The 19,544-nt window shown below is 34.5% G+C and overlaps 1 protein-coding gene across 8 annotated transcripts in view; it reads left to right on the forward strand.

Moving 5' to 3' along the window:
- The first annotated feature begins 2,398 nt into the window (after positions 1 to 2,398).
- Positions 2,399 to 19,544, forward strand: part of LOC129744111 (nuclear pore complex protein DDB_G0274915-like) — a 161,605-nt gene continuing 144,459 nt past the window's right edge. For 2 of the 8 annotated variants that reach the window (XM_055736494.1, XM_055736495.1), the window contains exon 1: positions 2,405 to 2,744. The gene's annotated coding sequence lies outside the window, so the exon portion shown is untranslated. Of the gene's footprint in view, positions 2,745 to 19,544 lie in introns of all 8 variants that reach the window. The other 6 variants (XM_055736489.1, XM_055736490.1, XM_055736491.1 and 3 more) reach the window with 6 other exon arrangements.

Below are 19,544 nucleotides of genomic sequence, written 5' to 3' on the forward strand. Positions count from 1 at the left end.
GAGAAATATTTATGATAAATAAGTGGTTAAAATATATGCATATATATATTAGATTAACTTTTATTGAAGCGTTATATTATATTTATCTCAGTCGTCTCGATTTGGTATATCCTCCTTACTTGAAAATGTTATCAAAATGTAAGCGAATTGATTTTGAATATATAGTAGGAAATGATTTAAAACTAAAACATATTTAGACACGCGATTGGAATGTGTATTTTGAGTTACGCTCGACCGAATGAGATTACGGAGAGTGAATTGGTGAGATCCGCGGATGAAAGAGACGGACGAACTGACTGTTTTGGATCATTCTGGATTCGAATTTCTGAACGATAGTACATACGCGTTTGATAGTTTTTAAGTGGTCCGAAAAGATTATAGTTAGGAGTAGTGAAATTTAGAAATGAAGTGAGTAGTGAAAGGAAGGTCACCACAAACGTTACTTTGAAATTCTGCAAAAAATCATGGATGAGTTTTGAACCAATTCGAAGCTTTTAAGACCCCCGGGTTTCAGAAATTCAAAAATCACCCCAAATCGACTTAGTCTTATGTAGATGCTCTTCAGCCGCACTTAGAGTAGCTTTTTCATGTTGAAGAGAGCTTTAAGGTTGCCAGAACTTTTTTAGCACGTATCCGGGCCGGACAACTCCGGGTTATTTTATCTAGGCAAATTTGGTCAAAACTTATAAAAAAAAAGAATAAAAATTTCATCAAAACTTATCAGCAGATTTTAAATTGTATTTTAAGCTTCTAAAAATGTGTCATGATTATTTTTATAAAACTTGCTCAAAAATATTCGCTTTGGACACATTATCAAAAAAAAAAAATCAGCACAATATGTTTTTCTTTGTTTGATTTTAAAATAAAACCAAATTGACAAAATTTGCAAAACTGACCAAACCAAACCAAAGAGTCTAGCACTTTCAAAAAATAGATTTTTTTATTTTTTTATTTTCTTATTGTAAAACATTTCAAGAATGTTTTGTCAAATTTTCAAGTCAATTGAAGCAAAACTGTAGAAATTATAGGCCTTTGTCTCCTCCTATCTAATACTGCAAGAAAGCAAGAGCAGAAACTTCAAACGCGTTTATCTCGAATGCACATTTTTAAAGTCCGTGGACATCGTCATTTGAAAACTACTTATCCGATTCTTTTCAAATTTGGAACATATTTTCTACATATAAAATACCAGACCCCAACGTTTTTCTTTTTTGGTTTTTTTACTTTGGGGATATTTTACAGATAAAAAATGGCGGATTTTTTCGTGAAAAATCGTAGTTTTAATTTCAAACAGCCACAAAAATTTTATAAAATTTTTTTGAAGTTAAATAAAAACGTTGATGTCCAGAAAAATATCTATTAAAAATATTTTGCTCTGATTTTTTTACTTCAAATGATTCTGTGCTGAGATACAGTGTCCACCGCAAATCCTGTTTTCTAAAAGGCATCCTCGAAAGTGCTCCGTCACCAGTTCATTTTTCAATATTTTTCTTCGAAAAAATTACTAAATGTTCTTTTAACAATGCTTTGTTTAATGCAAAAAATTTGAATACATTTGTTTGAACGATAGCTCTAAAAAAAAAATCGTGAAAATGGTGTTTTTTTTACCCGTTAGACCCTACTCCACCCTTAATTTCGTCAATTTTATCAATTTAAATAATTTCGTCAATTTTGGTCATTAATTCAATAATCCAGTCAATCGTTTAATTAGTCAAAATTGCAAAATTTGTCAAATTTGACAATTTAGCAATTTCTGTCAATTTTGTCAAATATCATTCAATTCACTAGATTGGGAACCAAAAAACATTTTGCAATTAAAAGATTCATTTTCGGGATCATTATCAAAAAATAAGGAAGGATGGTAAAAATCATGAAAACTAGTTCCTCGAACAACTGACCAATTAAGTCGCTTTTTGTAGGGTTACCTTGTCGCCATATCAATCACCTGATAAAAAAGGTTCTTGACAATCATCCAACTTATCAGCCTATTTGCTAGACCTACGAAGTCGATGCAACCTGACTTAAAAAGTCAAAATAAATTATAAGAAAATTAATCTTTGATAAAACATGATGTTTTGTTATTTATGCCCGGATCATCTAGTCCGATCTGTAGTGTCAAATTGACACTCTTGGCTAGATGTGAATCGAAGGGTGTTTTAGTTCCATCGAAAGACCCCTCGTCTGCAGCCGGTTACTCAGCTCAGCTCAGAGCTAAGTAAGCAAGTGAGCCTACACCTGTGCTGTGTATATTTTTTCGTACTCCCATGCTTTGTCTTCATCTTAAAAAGTTTGCGCGATCGCGACGAGCGCTGATCGAGCGTCGATCGGGACCAAGACGGCCGGCGTGGCGGTTGGCGGCGCACCATCTGATGGACTTGTTGAAGTCGGTGCTTGCTTGCTGGCGTATAGCGTACGAGGGCAGCCAGCCTTCAGTTGCACTTTCGAGCTTCACGCGCGCGATTCAGCTTTTCGGCGGTTCTTAGCTGCGGAATCAGGGTTTACCGAAATCGACCAGTTACGGCCGCGTTGTTCTACGTGTTGTGGGTGCTTGTTCTCATCGCGTGGTGATCGGTTTATTTGAATTTGGAACTGTTTTGTCTGGTGGCGCGTGAGCGATTTGCCGAGTAAATACCTAGTAGAGTGTTGCGCACCGTGATTTATTCGGTCTAGCTGCCCTGAATTCACAATTCGGTTGCGCTTGTCAGACAATTCTAGAAAAAGTAGCCGCGCCGACCTGAGTGTTTGTGGGTTTTTTTTTAAATTTATTTGTTTCTGCCTCTCATATTTATTGCTAATCGATGCTAATCGCATTACTGCATGTTGTTCCAAACGTCCCAAAGTGTGGTTATTTAGTAGTGTTTAAATCCCAAGCCCCCCCAAAGGAACGTGAAGGGAATTAATTCTTCGTGGATTGAAAGAACGTTCCGGTGGGTGACACATACTGCCGCTGTTTCGCTTCCAGTGAATGGGATGGATGACTCGTGCGAGCATGTTTGAGTTGAATTTTGATATTTATGTCTTGCCCTTCCCCAATCCAACTGCCTTCCTTTTGCGACTGAGGAATGTCTCGAGGCGCGTATGAAAGTTGCAGAATTTCGCAAAGTACATACACATGATGAGAATCTTATCCACCCTGGACCCAGATGAGTGTGTGGCCGGCCTCAATGGAAAGTGAGAAAGTCCCCTTTATTAGCACCTGGCCATGCTTTGCAGCTGCCTTGGCATGGGAAACGGTAAACGACGTTGTTGACATCCATCTTTTGGAATATGTTGTTTTTGTTTTGGTTCGGAAATATAACGAGGAAATGTTGATGAAATGTTATGCGTGATTCGAAATAATCGGATAGTTTTCAAGAAATTCACAAACAAACGTTCAAAATAAAAAAAAAAATGATTGAATGTTTCTTGTGAATTTTTCGGAATGAACTAATTTAGGTTTAAAATCGTAGACTCCACCACTAAAATCGTAGACCACTCTCTAGAATACATACAATTTAAAAAAAAAAAATCACGTTTTTTTTTCTGTGGCACTGAACGCGAGCCCATTTCTTTAAACTTATTAACTTGTCGGATAGAATTTTGCTAACATGGCCCAACAAGAAACCCAGCATTTCCACAAAAATTCCTCCAGTTACTCATTGAGCGTTTAGCTTTAAGCTTAAGAAATTAATTAAGTATTCATACATGTATGTCAATAGATCAACTTGTTCACAAAAAGACGGGTAGTATTTTTAAAACAAGAAATTTTTCAGCCCGCAGGATCTCAGCTTCTTGATTGACAGAATCCAAAGCATATTAAAACTATTTTTTTCTCATTTTTTATTGGCCTTCCAAAAAGGTGTAAGCTTGTAATTCAATTTAAATTTTTCAACTTTATAATTGAATTTTTAACATTTACGGATTGAGCATTTTTCCTTACTTTGTTATTTGAAACTTATTTTTAATGAAATCATTAGATATTTTTACGTAATTATAATAAGTTATCTAAACTATAGCAATATCTTCAACAACAAAACTGTAACTTTGTTCAATTTTGATCGAAGTGTGAGTTGATCCCCATATCTTATTTCCACCATATCTTTTTGGGAAATTTAGGAAATCGCCCAACTTTTGCATTTTCTGATAGCGTGTAATTTCAAGCTTATATTCTCAACTAGTTAGAACGATACATGAACCCATAGTTAAACTAAAAGCATTTTCTTAAGACGAAAAAAAAAGTGATATTTTTCAAGCAAAAGGAGATTTAAACCTTTACTAAAGGAGATTGATCCTAATTCAGGTTACCTTGACCAAGGTTGTCGAAATCACAAAAAATCTATAATTTCACAGAATTTTGAGCAGTTTTTCATCCCGGAATCTGTGTCACAGAACACAGAATTTTTAAAATATTCACAATTTAAAATTTTGGACATTTTTCTAATTTTTTTGATAACATAAATTCTGGATTTTTAACTTTGTTTTAAAAAATCATGATTTATTGTTAGTTGTTGTTAGTTTAAATAGATTTTTTTAAGTTAAATTAAAAAAAAATTCCTTGAATTTTCATTGAAATTAATGCTATTTCCATCACAGAAAATCACCACAGAATTTCTTGGTTAAATCACAGAAAGCCAGAATTTTTTTTTCGCAAAAACAAAGAATTTCTATCGGCAACATTAGCCCTGACCCTAGGTAAAAATCTAGCAGAATCCAAAGATGAAAGGTCCGTTGAGTATTTCAGTTCTCATTTCACTGTTTGTAAGTATCAGACAAAGAGAATTCTAAAAGTTTGTCTACTCCCCTTGTATCATTGCATACTTTAAGGCGCAATTTTATAGTTTTTAGATAAATACAGAATTTTGAATCCTTTTTAACAGATAATTACTGGATAAACATTAGTTATTGGATAAATATTAGTAATTTCGTGATAACCAAAGATCACGATCCATTCAGAAGAAAAATACATGAAAGTTTACTATTGACATATTGGAATAAATATTTTTATTGCAATTTTTTCATGTGTAAAACATAAACAAAATGATCTTCAACTCACATTTTGTTGGCAAGTGTTTCACTCCCGAAATGTTTTCGTTAGATTTTTTTTAAATGAAATTTAGTGCTGGGGGTTACTGAACACGGGAATTGAAAACTTCACCGAATTGCATTGACTATGTTTTACAATGATCACTGAAGGTGCTTAGTGTAAGACCAGGCTATGAAAGCAACATTCTCATGATTGGTTATTCCGATAATTGGTTTAAGCTTGAAATCAACCCTGCTGCTAACTCTGTACAAAGCATATTTTTTTCCTGATTTGATAAGTATTTTTGCTCCAACGCTGTATCATACAGTTATACAGCCTGTATGTAGTAAATTTTTTTGAGAATTGTTATTTTTCATCCAAAAATGTAGTTTTCTAGTAATTATTTCTTTAAAACTTTTAAAAGAGTGAATGACGCATTATAGTGTTCAAATAAAAGTTTTATTATGAACTAAGCTACAAAACTGTAATTTTTGCAAAATATTTGGTGATGCAGGCGGCACTTTAAAAAACATGTTCAAAGCTTATTTACGATTTTTCATGTGGAAGATTACTACTTGATATACTTATTTATGATTTAATTTGAAAAAAAGAAAAAAGTTATGAGCACTTAAAATATGGTTTAACTACTTTCTTTAATCGAACCTCCAATATCTAAGAAAATAATTTTTCTTAACATCTTCAGATAATCATACGATTTTTAGCCGGCAAAAATGAACCATATTTTGGAAAAATTCTGAAAACTCCGGCGCAAACTTTCAAATTTGAAATCAAAAATCACTTTATTTGAAGACAATGCCGCATTGGACGAAATTTGTTCTCTTAGAAGGAAACCGTTGGAAGATAGACTTTCCGAAAAACAATCTTTCACGATGTGCCAAGGAGATTTTTTTATATCTATAGCTGGAATCGGAAAGCTGGAATTGGAAAGCTGAAATCTGAAAGCTGTAATCTGAAAGCTGGAATTTTCCTCTTTCATTTTAGCCCAAATTTTAATAATCCATCGGGTATCTATTTAGAACATTTTTTTGAGGGTCGAATGCAAGATATATATATTTTTTAACATAAAACGCCATAGAAGCTCTTTACTTCAGATAATCCTGATCAAATATATACACACAATAGATACTTTTTTTTTTGGTAATAAACCGTGCCGAAAGTTTCAATGCTCTAAAATCAAAAGCTTAGTCGTGCAAATTTCATGCCTGGTCTTGGCGTTGAGAATTATTTTTAGGTTTTTCTCATGCACTAGTTTACAAAAATTTTGAAAAATCGTTAGCTTTATTAACTGATCCAAATTTCTGATGTTAAACGGGTGCTGAATCCTAAAATGAAATTCAAAAAAATCCCAGTAGAACTGTTTTTGAGTTATGCTCCAAATATGAAAATTTGATAAATGTGGAAAAGTACTTTGAACCGAATATCTCGAATTGTCTCTCATCAAATTGAAATCTGTTTTTTGCATATTTAAGGTGAATATTTATGCTATCGATTATTTCAACAACATTTTGGCGTAAGATTAACTGTATTGATTATATTTGTGAATTTATGATATAAAAACCCGTTGAAAACGCATTCTTTTAGGCAAATTTTGTTTTCATCGACGGTTCAAGACTCGATGGTAACATTTTAAAAATCTTGTTTTAATGGAACTTAAATTTAAATTTAAACCAATGATTTGTAATGGTTATTTATCATAATCAGTGAAAAAATGTTGAAGTTATGCTCACTTTACTTTAACAGTAATATTTGATTTTAAAAAATTAACGAACCACAGTATACCCAGAGTTATTACGGTCTACTGTACACTGTGGTTCGTCATATTATTTAAAATTTCAATCTTTTCTGTAAGCGTAACTTCTACAATTTTCAACGGATATTGATAAAAACCACTTAAAATTTTTGTTTTATATTGACATTTAAGGTTTATAGAGTATTATATTTTTAAAATCTTAGCAACGTGTCTCAAACCATCGACGAAAAAAATCCCTTAAAAAATGGGTTTTTACCTTTTTCAATCATAGTTATAGTGCCCATTTCCTGGCCGTTTTCCCGTTCCAAGGAATCAGGAAATCTGGTGGCCTTTTTCCCTGGATTTTCCGGGATCCCGGGAAATATGTAAAATATATGCACTCCGATTGAAATATAGCTTATCGAATCTTTCCTGCATACAAGCCCATAATTTGTTCAAAAATTCAACATCATGAAGAGTGATGTTTTTTTTTTTACTTTTTTAATCAATTAAATCAAGCTGTTTTCATCAATCATAAATTAAAAAACAGTCATACAAACTATAAGGCTGGAAAAAATATCAATTTCTTCTTTTGTCACCCCCCTTCGAAATTTCCAAAAATCCGAAGGGTAATCCGAAGGGTGTAAATTTCGAAAAAAAAAATCAAGAATCCAAAAGATTACAAGACGAAAATAACAAATTTTGGAAAATGGAAGTTACTTCACCTTTTGTATTCTTGGTTTTATTGAATTGTTCGATAAAAAATTACTTGTTTTATAGGTTTTGTGTAATGATATTGTAAGCAACTTAGTTGCATACAAGCTTTCGTGAAATTTATTCCAATTTATTTGTTTTTCACATTATTTTTTATTGTCCCCCCCCTCGCGATGTTCCAACTCCGAGTGACAAAAGAAGGATTTGAAATTTTTTCTTTTTCTTTTGGGGGTTCTCGTTGATGTTGTTCGGTGATGTTTAGAAAAAAGATTTGCTTGTTTTTTACGTTTCGGTTTACTGCTTTATTTCAACCATCTTCAGAAACTGTTTTGTAATGTAAAATGAGGAGAAAAAAAAATATTTTTTATAATAACTATAGCCTAATTTATAAAACGTTAAAGTACAAAAGTAAAAACACTCACAAAAAAGCTATTTTTCCGCCTGCTAAGGTCGTCGCTTAAATTGGAAAGGAAGTCAAGTCTATTGCTGCTGCTGCTGCTGGTTGTCGTCGGGACGTCGGTTTATCAGAGTTTTTTGGATTCTCTCGTTCTCTCTCCTCTCTGAGTTTGGTCCATAGTCCGTTGTAGGCATTGGAAACTCCCTTCGTATCAATCTGGAGATTAACCGATTGGTTCCCTCTCAGTTTGATGTGTAGTTTTTCCGCAATCAACCTATGCGACTTGTGGCTGATCCTCTCCAGAATTTGGGTTTTCGCAAAATCGAACGTGTGGTCAGCGTCGTCTTCCAGTGCGTGTTGCGCTAGGCCAGTTTGTTTGTTTTTTCACCCGTATGCTGTTTTCATGCTGTTTGGTCCTTTTTTCCAAGGTTTGCGACGTTTGGCCGATATATTCTTTACCGCAGCTGCATGGTACTGAATATACGACGTTGGTTTGCATCATTTTGGGGATCGGGTCTTTCAATTTCGTGAAAACTGTTGACTTTATTTTGTCACATGGTTTGAAGGCGGCAATCACATCATGTTTGCGAAGGATTCTGGCCACCCTTTCGCTCAGTCCGGGTATGTACGGGATCGATGCCATTCTTGAAGATGTAGATTCAGGGGGGTTCTGGTTTTGTAGTGTATTGTATATTGCATGTGTCCTTTTCTCGAAGGCGTTATGTAGTATGTCTTGTGGATAGTTGTTTCTGCCGAGGATGTTTTTCACCGCATCGATACTTGTCTTCCTGGTTTCTGGATCAGATAGATTTGAAATTTGTGTAACCGTTGTTACAAAACGCATTAGATATTTTTTCAGTGTTGCTTAATGTTAGATGTAAACTGTAGTGTATTTTGTTAATTGTTTAGGAAAATAGGGAACTTTTTTATTATATTAGCTAGTTTTTCTTTAATTTCAAAAAAATATACAAAAACAGAATTTGTTAAATTTAAGCAGGCGGGCTTCAAAATAAAGCGTTCATAGTACCACGAACAGGGAGGGGTGGTCCTCCATCTTGGGTGGCATAATCGGAGGTTGGCATAAGAAGAAAGAAGAGGGAAATGACTCAGCTTCCGTTATGAGTCATTTCCATCTTGGCGTTCGTGTGTTAATGTTGTGAGTGTTCAAAAATAAGTACGTTTTGTTTTGTATGTGGCCTTTAGTGTCGGTCGTTTAGGATCATTCAGGTAATGATGCTGTTAAATTGACCGATATGGTTGTCCTCTAACCGCTTAATGGTTTTATTGATAGGACCTTTTGATCTTGGATCAATTTTTCACCCGTGAATACTCACACCACACACGAGTCGGCCTAGTCAGTCCTAGACTGGCTACGTCTTACCCGTAAAGGACTCGCACTCTCTGGTTCCGAGGAACCATCAACGCAAAGGAGAGTTGTCTCAGGCACAAGTGCCTTAATTCCTAAGGAGACCCCCTCTCGGCGCGACCAATACGGCCTTGCTGTGGTCCGCCGATTGCATCAAAGAGGGAAGACGCCATTGCCAACCATCCTCAGAGTGCAACATCCTCCAAGTTGTGCCCAAATCAGCCACGTTCCCACCCATCCAGAACCCGAAAATCATCGAGAGCAGAGCTACAGCCAGAATCCGGTAAGCGCGCCAACGTAGAAAACCGTCGACGGTAGGTACTATTGAACCCCATAAAAACTTGTGAAGTTCCCCTGAACCACACCACACACCCACACCCACACTTCTCGAAACGTAAAATAAAACCCCAGAATTTGCTAAAGAATAAAATCTTTCGGTTTCAATTCAAATTAAACTTTTATTGATTTAGCAAGAAACACCACAGTTAGCTCCTTAAATTTTGTTCCGCGTTCCCTCCGGGTACCCAGTAGTAGGCCGACCCTGAGACACAGTTCAGGGGTCTCCTGCTGCTGAGCTAGTTTTCCGGGAGTGTTGGACCAGTAGGTTTTATTTGTTCCGGCCTAATATAACCTGAATAATAGGTCAAATGAAGAATTCATTCATGCATTTAGAGGTTAATAAAAACATTATCTTTTTAATTGTTTGATCTATCCATCATTTTCGTTCTTATGAACACTACAACTTTGTTCTTTGTATGAAAAAACGATATCTTGGTCATTTTTAAGTTCAGAAATTCATCTGGTTTTCAAAGCCAGAGGGGAACAAGAACATAATTGTTACTTTTGAGAAAACACAATCTGCCTACCTGCTGCGTGATTTACCATATATTTTTCGTAGGGTTATAAGTTTTCGTACAATGAAAACGGTATTGAAATGGCTGCAAAAATTCCAATGGCATATTTTTAAAGAGTTTTGTATGACTACATTTTCAAAAAGAACAATAAGAATGATTCTCGGGAATCGGGAATTCCCGAATTAGTCAAATTCCTGGGAATTCCCGACCGAGAAATCCCGGGATAGACACTCTAATCATAATCACAAATATCATCATCACTATTAATCATACACAAAAATGAAAGTCAGATGACCGATAGCTATATTCTTCACCTTCAATATCTTAGCTTGATTGACTACTCATATCCACCTTGAATCATTGAAATCGAAATGCTTCATTTACAGGTTTTTTTTTTATTAAAATCGATTCTAGAAGAACTGCGTGTGTTTTAATTTTGATTTCAAACTGTACATTTCGAATTCCATGATCGCTGGCGTGGCTAAGCAGAACAAGTTCCACATCGCCAATGGTTGCTACTCCGTGATCAATCGAGGCCATCAATTTTGCACAAAGTCCAAAAGAATGGTACTTGGGATTAGCAGCCATTCTCATTGTACAAAACTGGATGCTCTTCCTTTTTCATATGATTTATATGATTAATAACAGCGCCAGCCACGTCCTAGTAGTCTATTGGGAAAAGGGAAGGATTGTTAGTAAGATAATCTTTAAGTTCAACTAGCAACCTTTCGTTCCTGAATACTCCAAAAAATATTTTTTGAAATAGTAAGAACAAAAGACGAGCTAGTATCACCAACTGTGGAAACCGCCTATACGTCTGCGAATCCATATTCAAGTATCCAAGGAAGGAGTTGTGTTAGTTTTTGAAAGGTAAGCAATATTCTTCACCTTCAATATGCGATAAACAGATTTCAATTTGTTTTTAAGCAATTCGAAATATTTTGATATACAGTACCGTTCATAATTGTATAGAAATTGGAAGCACGCACACTGTCACATCGACTTTCAACTTACATAACTTTTTACTCTGATGATATCTTTTAATTAATTTTTTTGCGTTAGATAGATCAACTATCACACTATTATATCACAAAATTTGAGCTTTATGGAGTTTGTGTGGCCTGAGATACAGTAATTCGACGAAAATCGGACTTTTTGGACTTTTCTCATTCAAACTGCAATATCTCTGAAACTACGCTACATTTTTTATTGAAATTTTGCACAGTGATTGTTGAAAGTTTTCGAAATGTTCTATCGATGAGATCGAAAGTTACGCGAGGTACAATATTTCAGGCATGAACCTAAAAATGCGATTTCTATAGAATTTTGGACGATACATGAGAACAATATCGTTTCCTCCATCAATCAGACAAAAAATGTCTGGCAAAAGCAATGAAGAAAAGAAAAAATGGAATAAATGATCCATTTGTGTTTTGAAATCAGAATCTCGCGATATTGTTCTGATTTTTTGGTTGAAATAGATTTACTGGTTGTTAAACAGAGAATATGATTTTCCTATGGAAACATTCGTCCAAAATTCTATAGAAATCACATTTCTAACTTTTGATCTCATCGATAGAACTTTTCAAAACATGCTAGCTTTATATTCCAACAATCACTGTGCAAAATTTCAATAAAAAATGTAGCGTAGTTTCAGAGATATTGCAGTTTGAATGAGAAAAGTCTTAAAAGTCCGATTTTTGTAGAATTACTGTTTCTCAGGCCACACAAACTCCATAAAGCTCAAATTTTATGATATAATCGTGTGGTAGTTGATCTATTCAACGCAAAAAAAATGATCGAAAAATATCATCAGAGTAAAAAGTTATGGAAGTTCAAAGTCGAAGTGACAGTGTGCGTGCTTCCAATTTCTATACAATTATGAACTGTACTGTATGTAAGTACAACTACTTTTTTTCATTTTCTAAAATTTCTTATTTGCTGCATAACTTTTAAAGCTGCTCTACTGAGATTCGTTCAGCGCCCGATTTTACATTTAAAAATAATCTTCAGTTCACTTAGTTTAAAAAATTCTGTTAACTAGTGTAATAACTACACTGTAAGTATAGTATGTGTCATAATAAATCTTTTCGCTCAATTTTTATCATTTCGATAGCAAACAGAGTTGTGAACAGAGAATTCAATATCATGTTATTGGAATACGGTATTTGGTTATTGGGAAGTTTAGAGAAGTCACTTAAAAGTGATGAGTATAAAAAAGCCTTAGAAAAAATCATCAAAATTTGATCAAGATTGACCACGGAATCAGAATATGGATCAGGATGATCAGGATCAGTATCCCAAATTAAGGCCAGGATCAAGATAACGATTGAATATCTGAATATCTGGATCGGGATTTTGATCAGGATGAGAATCAGGCTAAGGATCAGGATAAGGATCAAGATAAGAATCAGGATTATGATCAGGATAAAGATCAGGATAAGGATCAAGATAAGGATCAGGATAAGAATCAGGATAAGGATCAAGATAAGGATAAGGATAAGGATAAGGATAAGGATCAGGATTAGGATCAGAATAAGAATCAGGATAAGCATCAGGATATGGATCCGGTAATTATCAGGATAAGGATCAGGATAAGGATCAGGATAATGATCGGGATAAGGATCAAGATAAGGATCAGGATATGGATCAGAATAAGGATCAGAATAAGGATCAGGATAATGATCAAGATAAGGATAAGGTTAAGGATCAGGATATGGATAAGGATTAGAATAAGAATCAGCATAAGCATCAGGATAACGATAAGGATAATTATCAGGAAAAGGATCAGAATTATGATCGGGATAAGGATCAAGATGAGGATAAGACTAAGGATCAGCATATGGATCAGGATAAGGATCAGGATAAGGATCAGGATAATGATCAGGATAAGGATCATGATAAGGATCAAGATAAGGATCAGGATAAAGATCAGGAAAAGGATCAGGATAAGGATCAGGATAAGGATCAGTATGAGGATCAGTATAAGGATCAGGATAAGGATCAGGATACGGATCAGGATAAGAATCAGGATAAGGTACAGGATAAGGATCAAGATAAGGATCAGGATGAGGATCAGGATAAGGATCAGGATAAGGATCAGGATAAGGATCAGGATAAGGATCAGGATAAGGATCAGGATAAGAATCGGGATAAGGATCAGAATAAGGATCAGGATAAGGATCAGAATAATGATCAGGATAATTATCAAGATAAGAACAAGGATAAGGATCAGGATTAGGATCAGAATAAGGATCAGGATAAGCACCAGGATAAGGATCAGGATAATTATCAGAATAAGGATCAGAATAAGAATCACGATAAGGATCAGAATAAGAATCAGGATAAGCATCAGGATAAGGGTTAGGATAATAATCAGGAAATGGATCAGGATAATGATCGGGATAAGGATCAAGATAAGGATCAAGATAAGGATCAGAATAAGGATCAGGATAAGGATCAGGATAAGGATCAGGATAAGGATCAGGATAAGGATCAGGATAAGGATCAGGATAAGGATCAGGATAAGGATCAGGATAAGGATCAGGATAAGGATCAGGATAAGGATCAGGATAAGGATCAGGATAAGGATCAGGATAAGGATCAGGATAAGGATCAGGATAAGGATCAGGATCAGGATCAGGATCAGGATAAGGATCAGGATAAGGATCAGGATAAGGATCAGGATAAGGATCAGGATAACGATCAGGATAATGATCAGGATAAGGACCAGGATAAGGATCAGGATAAGGATCAGGATTAGAATAAGGATTAGCTTGAAGATCAGAATTATGATGGGGACCTGGGTAAGCATCAGATTCTGATAATGTTAATCTAGAATCAGTTTTGTGAGGTATTTCTGAGCCCAAATTACTCAGCATTGTATAAGGCAAGGAACTAACAGGATTTTCAATAAGTGTAGTTGCTGTTGCAATTCCTTTCGGTTTTAGAACTAACACATAATATTACTTTTTAAATAAGAACTTGATACCCTCTATCAACGTAATTTGAGCTAAGCAGCAACTCACACAAGTTTTTTCGATTACGAAGACCACAAATTAAAATTTCAGAAAATAGTAATATTGTTGCTCCACCGACATGCTCCTTGATTATCGGATTCGGGGTTCCTTTTTTTTACTCTCAGGTTCAGGTTTCAAATTTTCAGTAAAAGTTTCGTTTTAAAAGCCTTTTTTAGAAGATCTATTCGATTATCGATAAAATGGAGGTACATATATACGATTCATTTAATCAAAATTGGAAAAAGCTCAGATTTATCTAGGTAAATGATTGTTCTTCCTTGATATACGCCAAATGCTTCATATCGGTTTTTATAAAAACAATGCAATGTTTAAATATTAATCTGTAAAAGTCGGATCTCACCAAATAAGTTTTCATAGTGAGGATTCATTTTTCACAGATCCGGATCCGTGCAACAAGCTAAAGCTTTTTTTTTACTGGGAACTTTGGCGACCCAAACTTCTTAAGCCTCTCCTCACATCTTTTCGGTGTTTGAAATATTCACAGTATATTCCAATCATCATAGGGCACTTCACAATAATGTTCACAGTATTGGGTGTTCAATTAAACTTTCTTTTAAACTATTTTCTTACTTCAGTAAATACATATTTCTAGGAGTGAAATTTTGACGTCGTTACAAGGCAACGCCTACTTAAACTCTCCTCTTCATAACACACCCAGCACGAAAATAAATGGATTCAATGTTTTTCTGTTTGCAAAACAAATTAATCGTTGGCGTGCTTCAAATTTCAATGTAGAATGCATCCTCTCCAAGGATGTTGCTCTGCATGAACAAATCTTTAAAACCGTTCTTGACAGTACTGTTGATCGTTAGATTGTACTGCGTTTTTTTTCTGCGTCATTTGTGCATCATTATCTCATTACCTCTGCAAATCTGCACTGATGCAAGGCCATCAGAGGAGCAAAAGTCCCCTCCTCGTTTATTTTTTTTTCGGAACTAATTCGATTTTGATAGCCATCATCATCGGAAACGCTCGAAGCCAATATAGAAAATCAGGGTAACACACACGCGCCAATTCAGTTCCAATTTGAGACGTTCAAAGCTGCGCGAAATTGCATTGACCGGCGACCCGTAAAAATGGCAATCGAATTCAGAAGCAAAGCGAAGCGACCTTACTAGTTGCTAGCCATCATCCAAGCAGATCTTCTGCCGGGTTTCACCGGTAGTTGTTCACTTTCCGACTTGAGCCGGTCTCTCAGCTCTGCTCGTTATTCGTTCTATGGACTTTTGGTTAGCCAAACATGAACGAACGTACATACCTCCTACCTGTATGAATGGCGTTCGAATGTGAGAATCAACCGCCAAAAATCATATTTCACGAGCAAACAAAGAAACCCCGTGTGGGCAAACAGTTGGAAGTAAAAAAAATCATCTGCAAAAACCATCTTTTGAACCGCATCTGTTTGTTTTTCTCCACACATTTGGTTGCCTTACAATAATTCTGCTTGCCATCTACCCACTATTTGCAATTGTGGTCTGAATTTTTGGCACCCAAACAAACAAGCGCGCAGCCATTTGGGAAAAACACTCTACCATCACGGGCGAAATTCGTCCGAAAAATGTCCGTGAACCTTTGCGATACGGTTTGCAAGATGAAATCGCTCACTTTGGATTTTTTATTAAATTTTGAATTTTACTTATTTATTTATTTCAAAGAATGAGAAATGGATAAGAATAACTCAAGTCAACAAAAATTCACATTTTTCTAAAGTGCAAAAAATCTAACTGCTGATTTTAAATAATATAGGGGGGCGGGTTCCAATTTAGTTTTTTCTACTATGAGCTCCTATTTTCGAGATAACTTTTGAAAACAGGCATAAACTCATACAATAAATTTGTTCATTTTTCGGCAAAAACATAGAGCATAGCAAAATAAAAAATGGTTCAAATAAAAGGATCAATTTTCGTGAAGATCGCGAGTTATTTTGGTTTCTGAGAAAAAAGATACAGAAGTTTTCTTTTTACCCATTTTTCCCAGATTTGAAAACCCTTAAGTAGGAATCCAAGTTATTAATAAAAAAAGACATACACCGTCTTAGCCGATTTAGGCTTTACAGACTGAATAAATGACGCGGACAACTTAAGATTAACATTTAACACCCAGTACCGAGATGGGAATCGAATCCATGCCATCAGTGGACCAGCGACCATCGTACCACGCTAACCACTCGACCACCGAGACGTAGATTTATTTATTATTTATTTATTAGGAATTTTAGTTACATCACAAAGCAAGTTGAGAGGACTGATTTGAAAAAAAAACACACAGAAAAAAGGATTCTAGCGAGTCGAGAGCACTTTAATTGATCATTTATTCGCGTTCGGAGGACAGCTTAAGCCTCTTATCAGAAAAAGAGAAATGCAAGCGAGTTGGGAGGGCAGCTTGAATTTACGTCTCATAGTGAGTTGAGAGGACAGCTGTGTTGAATAAAAAAAAAAAAATAAAATACACGGTCACGGACAGTTGAAATTTTCATCTCAGAGCAAGTTGAGAGGCATGCTTTGAGAAAAAAAACTTCTCAAGCGAGCAGACGTTTCAGTTTGGAAGGATGCAAAAGCGCGTCGAGAGAACAGCTTAAGTAATTAGAAACAGAGAAATTATGACGACAGCCTGATTTGTCGTCTCAAATGAAGCTGACAGGACAGCTCTGGGAAAGTAAAAAAAAAAAAGTTTGATTTCAAGCGAGTTGAGAGAATTGTTTGAAATGACAAAATAAGCGTTTCGAGAAAACATCTCGTCTTGTACCTAGTCAGAAGAAGAGAAATTTTAGTGCGTTGAGAGAACAGTTTAAATATTCATCTCAAAGTGAGCTTTGCGAAAGTATTAAAAAAATTCGGATGATCACCCCCCTAAGCGGGAAAAATTCTTTAAAAATATACTAATTTCCCATTAGGATGATCGATTTTCCCATAGGAGGAACTTCTACCGGCAGTCTAACTTTTTTATCTTTCTTGTAACATGATAACTAGTATTCAATGTTAAACCTCTTCGAACCAATTTTTTTCGCTGAAAAAGTCACATAAATTAAGTCTGTTGATAACAAACCAATTAAGTACTACGAATTACTTTATCGTTTGGAAACAAATTTTATGGATTGTTAGATTAACATATTTTGAATCATTCTGCGCAAAAAGTAAGTTTAAATAAGCATTGACTTGGGTTCAATGTCGATTGTAGTATTCCCCGTATAAAAGTGGATCTAGAGGGTTGATGAAAAGCCCCTTTTAACATTTTTCACTAACTATTCGATTTCATTGCTTTTTCCGTTTTCATTTTAAATCGTGTATTAAAGTTAATGTTACTAGCGTACAAAATAAAAAATATACATATGTATCAATAGATTCAAAATTTCAAGCATTACATGTTGAAACTAAAAATTTATTTTTCGATAAAGCAGTTATTGATTTCTAATAGATTGATGTCGTGACGTCACAACACGCCCTTTTTTAGATTTCACATCTTCGATTCGTACGTCATGTACTAAATGTAGTATTTTGTAAAATTATTTCTAATTCCTCAATACATTGAAAATTCCATATAAAAATTCAAAATAAAAGCCAATCTAATTTTCAGTATTGAATTCCACTAAATCCAAACAAATGGCAATTTTTGACATTGATTCGGTAATTAAAATTCAGATCTAACAAACTCGGCTCAGCGAAAAAAAGGAATCCAAAAGATCGAATGATTGAATCGAAAACAAACCGAAATTACCGTAAATTACCTATTAGAATTTCTGTAGTTTTAAATTCTTTCATGATCGAAGGTAAATCATGAATCCAGATTCAAAATCAAAATATTGTAACAAATCTTTGATTACAGAATACTTGCGAGTAAATTTTTTAAAATTTTATTCATATCCTCTGTGTTGCCAGTTTGTTACTTTTCTTAACAAATGTTTAAAGTATAAATTTCACCCGTTTCGGATTGAATAAAGTCTTCAAATATTTAAATTTTGAAATAAAATTTATGGACAATAAATCACAGTGAAAAATTAATTTCGTATTTGATACCTATTCACTACTCTGAATAATATACATAAATGTATATCAGTATTTAAAAAAAAAACATTTAGTTCATAGCAATTATAGTCAAAAACTTTGTTTTTTTGAACAAATATTTGCGAAATGAGAATCTTCAAAGTTTCGGCGGAATTACCTTGCACTGATATGAAGATGCTCGGAAAAAATAGAATTTTTTTTTTAAATTTTCTTCTTTTCAACGACAAAGATCTACAAAATGACATTTATAACAAGAGTTGAGGGCACATGACTATCTTCATGCGACTAAATTTAGACTAAATGCAGTTGTTATCTTCGAAACGCCATTTCATCCAAACAAGACTTCCAAGCGACAATCCGTTTCAAATGAATGATTGGTTATAATAAAAAAAATAATTCCAAGCGTTAAATTCTTTCAACATAAGGTGATGATATTCTCAATTTCATATGTAAAATCTGTAAAATTGAAATGATTTAACCTAGAAAAAGATGGCAGATTGAATTTTAAATTCCTAAAATCACGCTCTCCGTTATCTTAGTGATAAATGGTTGAAACAAAAATTAAGATAAAAAAAATAGATGACAAGATGAGGAATACTTATTTTCTTTTTGAGTTATTCTGACAAGGACAGGTCATACAAATGGTATCCGTCAAAATTCAAAGCAGATATTTATAAAGTAGGGGAGATAAGGACAAAATAGCCACCTTAAGAAGGACGCTTATTTAACCATAGAAAACAATTATTAATATGTGAGTTACGTCATTGTTTCGTATTCACACATTAAAAAAAGTCTATTTCCTAACTGGCTTCAATTTAAAAAAGTAGATAAAAATGTTTGACAATTTTAATATTTTTGCCGAAAGCTTAAAATCAGTCACTGTAGAACCCTTCCCCCCTCCCTGGGGGTGCTACACAAGCGTTTTCTGCCGTCGAATCTAGCAGCGAATTCTACTCGATGAAGTCAACTGAATTATACACTCAACGAAATCGACACATTGGGGCTATGTGTCAGCCTATATAGATTTTTGCAATTTGTCTCCCAATTAAAAAATATGTGCCACACATATGGATAGGAAATATTTCAGTCCGAAAACCGCCTTAAAATAGGCAGCGAATTTTTATTTCTAGATGTAAATATTTCAAATCTACTTTCCGGCGTTTACAGATGCAGTCATTTATGATATTTTTGTTTGCATGTTGTTGACATTTATGTTGTTGAAATTTATTAAAACAGAAAATATTTAAAAATAAACTAACTTAATTTTTCACCAAAATTCACATTTTACACACTCATTTTATCGGTAGCCCATCGTCCGAATTGCCTGTTTCAAGCTCCTATCCAAATCCGGGCCAGAAGTTCTGAAAGCAAATGCGCATACATTTTTTTACATGAATCAGGAAAATAAAATTCTTAACTT

Source organism: Uranotaenia lowii, chromosome 2 (genome assembly GCF_029784155.1).
Source record: "Uranotaenia lowii strain MFRU-FL chromosome 2, ASM2978415v1, whole genome shotgun sequence".
Taxonomy (NCBI): domain Eukaryota; kingdom Metazoa; phylum Arthropoda; class Insecta; order Diptera; family Culicidae; genus Uranotaenia; species Uranotaenia lowii.